Here is a 9,728-nt window from a genome sequence, read left to right as displayed (position 1 = left end):
TCCTGGGTCAGGTTCTGTCATGCACCATTTCCAGCCCATACAGCAATCCTGAGAAGTGGAATTATTGCTAGTTTCACAGGTGAGGAAACTGAGGCGCCAGAGATTAAGTAGGTTGCCGGTCAGGTAGTGATGGAAAGGCAGGTCTGCCTGGTTTCAGAGCCACTTTGGGTTTCACCACACTTTCCCTTCCTCCACGTGTACAGTGAAGAACGGAGCCCCCCGGGAGGAAGAGGCTCCAAGTGACAGAGAAGATCCCAGGCCCTTAAAGCAACAAGGCATCTTTCATTCTACCTCCCTTTTCTTATTTTTCCCACCTCCTTTTTAAATTCTTTTTTTCTCTCCTTTCCTCCCTCATGCTCTTTAACTTGCGTGGCACCCAGTGATGATACCCTGGGCTAACTCAGCAGCATCCGATCTGGAAACTGAGGCCAGGGAGCCGCTTTCCAAACGCAGTTTTGCTTCTTATCCGGGGCTGGGGTGCAGGGTGGTGGACACGCTGGCCCGGCTCCTGCTTGAAGACTCTGAGTCCCTGTCAGCCAAAGAATCAGCCAAGCTGATCTTCCAAAGAGCCTACAAAACAACCCTACTTTTTAGCAGCTCTGTCAGTTTCCTGAGTGACAATGAAGATAACCTTGTCTCTTCTGGCAGAGATTGGTTGGCTGTTGTCATCTCTACCCCTTTGTAAAAGAACTCACCCAAACATCGGGGAGATGGCTGGGCAAAAGTCCCCTCCAGGATGGGTGTCCCTTTGGCTATGGAGGACTACTGCTCTCTCTCTTTCCTAATTATAAATTTTAATATACAGAAAACAGAGAGAATTAGGTAATAGTACTCTGTACCCACACTGAGAATTAACACATGTTAATATCTTTATTTTTGCCTTGGATATTTTTTGAGACAAAGCTAGCATACGAAAAAGTACACAAATCTTGAATGTACAGTTTGATAAATTTTTAACTATGTATACACCTGGGTGATTACCAACCTGATCAAGATGCGGTATTTTGACTTCATCGCAGAAGGATCCCTATGCCATGTTCTAGTCAATAATACTCCATTAGCAACCGTAATGGTAACCTCTATTCTGAATTCTGTCACAAAGAATTAGTTTTGCCAATTTGAAAACTCCTTAACAAAATCACACTGTATGTGTTCTTTTATATCTGGCTTCTTTTGCTTGACATAATGTGTTCAAGATTCCTCTTTATTGCTGCAGTATTAAGCCATCTTCCTGCTGGTGGACATTTGGGCTGTTACTTTGCTCTTGTCACTGTTGCTATGGTAAGTGGCTCTGTCCCCTTGTGTACATGACAAAGAGTCTCTAGGATATGTATCTAGAAGTAGAATAACAAAATGGGTTTGATTATCTCTAGTCATCGCCTAATACAAACAAAGCCACTATGAACAGCCTTGTATATTTCTTTTGGGGCACAAAATCACTTCTCTTGGGTTTATACCTAGGAATGGCATTTCAGAATCATGGGATAGGCATACGCTTAGCTTTCAAAGATACTGCCAAACTATTTTCAAGCCAACAGTGGTTGAATGAATCTACATTCCCAGCAATGTATAAGCATTCCAGTTGCTCCATATTTGTGTCAACATATGATATTGTTAGACTTGTTAAGTTTAGCCACTCTGGTGACTGTGTCTGGTACCTGACTGGAATTCTTCTTCGTCTTCTCTTTCTCCCCCACTTCCCCCTTTACCTTCCTCTCTCCCACCCCTCCTCCCTCCTCCTGCTCCTCCTCTTTCTCTTCCTTCATCTTCTGGCCTTAATTTACATTTTCCTAATAAGTAATTAAATTGACCACCTTTTCATATGCTTCAAATACTTTTAATAAGAGAAATAGAACAGTACAGACAAGGTCGAGATCCCCTTGGTTTTCCTTCCCAGCCCTAGCTCCCTCCCTCCCCAGAGACAACCACTACCAAGAATTTGCTAAGTACCCTCCCAGTCTGTGTTTTTGTACTGAAACTATATTTGTATGTTTATGTAAAAAAAATGTATAGTAATACTTTATGTGGTTTTAAAATTTACATAACTAGTGCTGCAACATGTTTTGTTTTCACTCAACATTGTCTTTACATATGTTGATACACACAGATCTAGTTTATTCACTGAATCTGCCAAATCGAATTCCATTGAGTGACTACAGAAGGCTTTATTTAGCCACTTCCCAGTTGATTGACACTCCAGTTGATGGACACTTGGACACTTGGGTTGTTCTCAGTCTCTGTCACAAACAATGCTTCAGTTAACATCCTCCTACCTACCTCTTATTGCTTACATGAGTCCACTGCGGTGTGTTTCCTACTGTAGAACCAGACAAAAGGCAAAGGTTAACCTGGTAGTCCATTGAGCTTTTGACTTGTTCCATTTTCTGTTCCAGGGGCCCCTATGGTCCCAGCCACATGGCCATACTGACAAAGATGGTAAGTGACCTCACTGTTCAAGTGTGACCTTGTCCTTTACTGAGGAGGGGAGGGGAGCCCTGTGTTTCACCAGCCCTGAACCTGAATCAACCATACAGCCTCACGATGGGATTTACACAAATTTCTGGTTCCAGAAGCTCGCTTGGTCCTTCTGTGAAGGAGACCTGCATGGTCTCCTTCCAGAAAAAGACTTGAGGCAGCTTATGATTTTGAAACAGGGCAACTTCTCACATTTTTAACACTAGTTCTTTATCTTAATTGGCATCTCTTCTGCATTCACGCCATTGACCACTCTCTCCTTAAGATTTGTTCTGGGGGCGCCTGGGTGGCTCAGTGAGTGGGTTAAAGCCTCTGCCTTCAGCTCAGGTTGTGATCCCAGGATTCTGGGATCGAGACCCGCATCAGGCTCTCTGCTCAGCCTGTTTCCTCCTCTCTCTCTGCCTGCCTCTCTGCCTACTTGTGATCTCTGTCTGTCAAAAAATTAAATAAAATCTTTAAAAAAAAAAAAAAAGATTTGTTCTGAATATCTACCTAACCACCTCACCATTTCTCCTCAGAGTACTATGGAATCCTCCTCTGTGAAATTAAACTCTGACCACCCTACAGGGCTCTTCTTGACCTTCTTTTGAGAAACCAGACTTCATCAAAATATAAAACTTTTGTTCATCAGAGAGACCATTACGAAAAGAAAAAGACAAGACACAGACTGAAAGAAAATATTGCAATACATATATTTGACAAAGGATTTGTTTTTAGAACATAGAAAAGCCATCTACAAACTAATAATAAAAAGGCAAGCAGCCCCATAAAAGCAAAACCTGGGCAAAACACTTGAACGTACACCTGACAAAAGTTCTATGAATGACCGATTAACATGTGAAAAGTCAAATACAGTATTACCCTGAAATCTAGCATTCTCCTACATCTTTACCCAAAAGAAATAGAAAATACTCTAAAAATACTCTAAAAATGCATTTTTATTCAGAGTAGCCAAACACTGGTAATAACGCAAAGATCCATCAACAGGATAGATGTACAACTGTGATGTGCTTATACAACAGAATACTGCTCAGCAGTAGAAAGAACAAACTACTGACCCACAACAACAACATGGAGGAATCTTGGAAATATTGTGCTTACAAGGGTCCTGCAGTTGGCAGAACAGCCCCTCAAAGATGTCCAGGTCCAAATCCCCATAATCACGTGGCAAAATGACCATCGTGTGATGAAGGTTGAGGACCTTGAGATGAGGCGATAACTCTGGATCACTTGAGTCCTTAAAAGCAGAGAAGCCCTCCTGGCTGTGACCAGAGGAAGATGTGACAATAGATGAACGGTTGAAGATACAACATTGTTGACTTTGAAGATGGTGGAAGGGACAACCAAGCCAAGGAATATGGATGGTCTCTAGAGGCTAAAAAAAAAGGCAAGGAAAGAGACTTACCTAGAGACTCCACAAAGGAACAAAGCTTGGCCAACACCTTGACTTTGACCCACTGAGAACACTTACTGGACTTGTAACACGCAAACCTGTAAGATAATAAATTTCTGTGGTCTTAGGCAGTTAAGTTTGTGGTAATCTGTTACACCAGCAACTAGACACAATCTTCACTGGTTTTCTTATTTTGAGAGTTGATTCAAGCGTATTTTTTTTTAATTCCTTCAAACCAATATTTTCCTAAGTTTTTTTGTTTATTTCTGTGTTTGTGTTTTTACTCCTAGTCTTTCTATCTCTGCTCATCTGTCTGGGCTCTGTGGCTGTCCAGTGGCCCTCTATTCATTTGTACTGCCTTTTCTCTACTGCTTGGTGTATAGCTCTCCAGTATGTTTTCTTTAGGCACACATTGGTGTATATGCTTTGAATAGAATCATGCCTCATGATCATAATCTGGGTTGACCTGGGACCAGAAGATCAGTTTCTATGTCTTTGAATATTGCTTTTCATCCTTTTAATGGCTATGTGCATAGATTAAAATTTAATCAGTTCCCCACTTTCCACATTTAGATTGTTCTCAGTTTTTCACTTTTATAGATGACACTTTGATCAACATTTTAGTAACTATATACTTGGGCTCATTCATTATTTTTTCCTTAGACTAAATTCATAAATTGCTGGGTCAAAGAAAATACAAAATGCTAAGTCTTTCAGTATGTAATTTCCAACCAACCAACCAATCAACACAAAGCTTATACTAATTAGGGCGTAGCTTCTGCAGAAAATACAAGACAATATTAGCACATCAATCAGTTTTTTTCCGATACTCTCCTACCAACCAATCGTCGGAAATGGAAACATTCTGAACTGTTTTCCTAAATAAAAAATTGGAAATAAAATAGGATGAGCTCACATGTTAACAATTAGATACACAACAAGTACCTACTTTCTGAAATGTCACCTTTATCAAACTAGTGCTCTTTGAGGCTCCCTTACAATGTAGTGCCTGTTTTATAAAAGCACATTTGTTTGTTTTCGAGGTCTGACTGTGCAGGGGGCCCGGGGGCATTCTCATCCTCTTTTGTGCTCTGATTCTCCCTAACAATGCCGACTAAGCACTTTGTTTTCAACCACAGGGTCTGGGCTCTGCATAGCTATACCATGCCTTTTAGATTAAATCTGATTTCTTCCTTCAAGTGGATACTTTATTCTTATAGCAAGCAGGGTGTAGAGTTCAGAGAAAGAAGATCCTGTTTTATAATGTTTACTAATGTCTTAAAACTATGTGCCCATCTGTTCTGAGTCTGAAAGAAATCAAAGTTAGGCTTACAGAAATCAGGCACAGTGAATCAATCAATTAATTAACCATTGTTGACTGCCAACAATGTGTAAGGCAACAGGAATAACAAAATCAGAGAGTAAACTTAAAATACATTGGTAAATATTCTACTTTCCTTTAGTTTTAGTTGCTTTTCCTGGAATATTAGAGGAATGTTTAAGTTTGCATTGTGTTCTTCTAGATGTTTCTTTTTTTCTTAGCCTGGGAGAAAACCATGGTAGCTTTTAAACTCTCCTGTTTTTAGTCAAAAGATGCTTTCCAAAATTAAGGAAATTGAGTTTGCCATACGGGTATCACCTTTATATGTCTCCTCTTTTGCCTATTTTTCTATTCAGGTGTTGTCCTTTCCTTGTAGGAATTCTTAAAATATTTTTGATATAGATTCTTCATTGTATATGACACATCTTCTCTCGGTTTGCAGTTCATCTTTTTATTTTCTTTAACATGTCTTTTGATGAACACACATTTTTAATTTCATTATAGTTAAATTCATCACATTTCCATTTTACAGTGAGCTTTTTTTGTGTCCGGTGTTTAGGAAATCCTCCCCTACCCTCAAGACCTAAACGTATTTTCCCGTGTTTTCTTCTAAAAATTTTAAAGTTTTTCTTTTAACATTTGAACCCTTAATCCATCTGGAGTTGATTTGCATGTCTGATGTGAGATAGGAATCTGATTTGCTTTTCGTATGGATAATCATGTTTCCCTGTCCCATTTCTTGAATACCTCATAAATAATCTAGGAAATGCAAATGAAGACCATAAAGAGATACGAATTTATGTCCATTCGATGGGTTAAAAATTAAGACATCTGGTGATACCAAGTTCTGAAGAGGACAGATCAATAGGATGTCTTAACGTGTCGCTCGTGAGAGCATAAGCTGCCACCACCGCTTTGGAAAGCGGTCTGGCATTGTCTTGCAACGCTGAACGTTCCCACACCCTACCACCAACCCACATTCCATTCCTAGTTATAAACTGAGGACGGCTCCAGGTATGCACCAGGAGAGAGAACCACGTATGAAAATCTCCACTGCAGCTCTCTTTATCACAGCAAGAAATGTAAAGCCTGAACTCCAGTGTCCAGCAGGCCAGATAAATAAAGGCTGGTGTATTCACCGCATGAAACACAACAGGGCGCTCAAGATGAATGAATCACAGCAGCCACAACAGTATGAATGACTCTTGGTAATAGAAAACTAAATGGGAATGATGTCCCAGAAGATTATATAGGGCATGATATCTTCTCCAAAAGAGTCACAAACAATTAAAACTAATCATTATATGGTTTGCACGCATGTATATGTGATTTAAAAATATATTTTAAATCAAGAACGAATAAAAATAAAAATACAAAATTTTGAATTGTGGTTACATCTAGTGGGAGGAGGCCGGGGAGTGGAGGAGGTAAGTGGGTGAAGGCAGGAGCACTTGAAAGATGGAAGATGATGGTCGGTGTGTTCCTTCTCTAACTGGATAGTGAGCTCATGGGTGTTCATTATATGATCAACAAATAAACATCCAAGTAGATAAAATAAAAGAGGGCCGAGCATGGACCAGAGATGAGTGGGAGGTAAACCAAGGGTAATGAGTTCAACTTAGTGCCTGAGATCCATTGAAAATACAGTCGGGGGAGAAAATATGCACAGACCCTTTGTCAAATGAGCTGGCCTAAGGTGTGAGGCCATGGTGCTTAAACACACGATCAAAAGTGTTGGGGATGAGTAACAGGTATGAACAGATCAAAATTCCTCACCCTAGTAATTTTTTCCACCAGATCCTGATTAGCTGCTAGTTAACAAATATGCAGTCTGGCTAAATTCTATGTGTTTGGGGGCCTATTCGGACCAGGGTGGGGGGGGGGAGTCTATAAATCAATTCTCCAAGTAGCTGCTGGATTGAAAGAGAAGCAAGCTAACTAAGAACACTCCAGATTCTTTATGGACCGCCGTTAGAGCACAAGAATAAGTTAAAGATTGAGTTTCCAAACTTTAAATCATAAAAGCGGCTTACATTTTCCCATGATTTTACAGTTTATGTAGTGTTCTCATATAATGCTTCATTTGATCATGGGGCAAGAAGCCTGAGAACTTCTAAAAAATCAAGGCTATCAGATGTTTGTGACAAAAAAGTAACAATAAAAGTAAAACTGACTTCTGATATTACTTCAAAATTGAGTCTCTGGATAAAAGTTAACTGAAGGCATCCCAAAAAGTGGGATGTAAATTTCAGCATGATCTTCTTGTGCTTCAACTTCTTTAAGTCTTCATCTCAACAGGAGGTTATCTTACTGCTGTTCTAAAACTCCAGTTCAACAAATATTTGTTGAGTGGCTAAAATATGCAGGGACTGTGCTTGGATCCAGGAATAAAAAATGAACAAGGAGGACAATAGCCATGGAGCTATAGAGAAACGGTGTTGAATATAATTAATATATTTATATTTTAATTTTTTAAAAAACATATCTTGCATGGTATCGTCTACGAGGCTTTATTTGTTGTTACCTGGAACACATCCAGTGAAGTCGATAAGCCCTTCGATGTTCCCAGTGGACCTTGCCGTGTTTCCTTTAGAGTATCCGTCGTGCTGACTTGCAATTATTTGTAGACGTTGTCTATAGCAGACCTTTGTTACCTTTGTTCTGGCCAGGATCTTTTCTTCTCAGAAACTCCTTTCTCCACTTTTTAGGGCTGTCAGTTACATGGCCCCCACCTCTCCCACACACAGGGAGGCACCCAACACAGGCTGACCACATATCAGGGTGGATCTGTGGCCCACGCCTCTCTTTGGAAACTTGATTTGGACCCTGGAAGAGAAAGAATTCATCTCTCTTCCTCAAATTACTAGTACTAATATCACAGACACCTAGAACTTTGGCTCTGTAGGAGAATCTAAGAACCCATTGGAGAGCAGAGTTATGGGATGAACAAAGACTCAATTCTGATGCTACACTTGAAGCCTGAATCCAGTGGTGCCTGAAGCCCACATCCCTGAAATTTCCAATTAAAAGAACCAAATATGTTGACTTCTAATTTAAGCTTGTTAGATGAGTTTTCTATCACTTAAGCCTGGGAAAGTCCCAGCTAACACTGTATCTGTCTCCTCTCTGAGATTGTGAGCTTGTAGGAGGAGCTATGGGTAAGGCTTAATGGGCGCCACGTTGACTCTGCTCACACAGCATGCATAATGCCTGGATGAACGTGCTCAGCTTCTAGAACAGGTGCATGTAACCCTAGGTGCACAAACTCCCAGGAAGATCCATGAGAGGATATGTATATGCAGATTTTGGGGGTGAAAAAGTAATACCTGTCATCGAGTATTGCTTTGAGTATCAAAGATGCTCAAAGGAATCGCAAACCAAGAAAATTCAAGAACTCCCCCTGGTGTAAAGGCTCTGACTAGCGAACTCAGCCTGGTTTCACTCAGCAGTCATCACATCTGGAGGCATAGAGCCAGGGGAGAAAGAGCTTTGCAAAATCTTTCCAAGCCAAGAGGATGCAAAAGCTTGCTATATTCCAGATAAAAGCATGCCATGTTCATTTGGTTGGTTGGTTTTTGTATGGGAGGATGCCTTCTGGTTTGTTCTTCCAAGCCCACTGAGGGATACAGCTGGGCAACGTGAGATAAGACAAGAAATCCAACCCCTCCGGACCCCACCCCCCACCCCGTATCACATGACAGAATGCCTCCTGGGCTCCCTCACAGTCCATGGGATCCCTTGAGCACTGACCAAACCAAATCTAATTCTGTTATTAATCTCTAGCTGCCATTATTTTTCATTTCTTTTTGTCATGATAGTGGTGGCAGTAAAACACACATATTATAACATCTTGACCATTTTCAAGGGCCTAGTTCAGTGGCGGTTAAGTACATTCACATTGTTGCGCAACCCTCCATTCCCAGAACTCGGTTTCCTATGACTGCTATAACAAACATTACCACAAATGTGGTGGCTTGCAACAACAGAAGTTTATTTGCTCACAGTTCCAGGGGCCAGGAGTCCAAAATCAAGGTGTCAGCAGAACATGCTCCCTCCAAGGACTGTAGAGGAACATCCTTCCTGTCTCTGCCAGCTTTCGGTGGCCCCAGGCCTTCATTGGCTCATGGCTTTATCATTCCTGTTTCTGCCTCTGTCCTCCCACGATCTTCTCCGATCATGGGCCTTCTTTTCTTTCTCTTATAAGGACATCTGTCCTTGGATTTAGGGACCCTCCTCTGGGAAATCCAGGATAATCTCATCTTGATATTTTTAATTAATTTTGCAAAGACTCTTTCTCCAAATAGGTCCTATTCCCAGGTTCTGAGGGTTGGGACATGGACCTGTCTTTCTGGGGGTCACAATTCAACCCACTGCAGCTGGGTTACCCTAGTAGCAAATGCAGTATGAGGAAATTGATCTCAGGAAGCACCAACAGAGAGCGGGAAGTGGCAGGGAAGAGAAGGAAGCCAATATGGAATGCCCTAACACGTCAGTATTGAGAAACGAGTAGCACTCACTTCCATAGGGAACCCTGGGGAG

This window comes from Martes martes (assembly GCF_963455335.1).
Source record: "Martes martes genome assembly, chromosome: 3".
Taxonomy (NCBI): domain Eukaryota; kingdom Metazoa; phylum Chordata; class Mammalia; order Carnivora; family Mustelidae; genus Martes; species Martes martes.
This window is presented reverse-complemented; position numbering follows the sequence as displayed.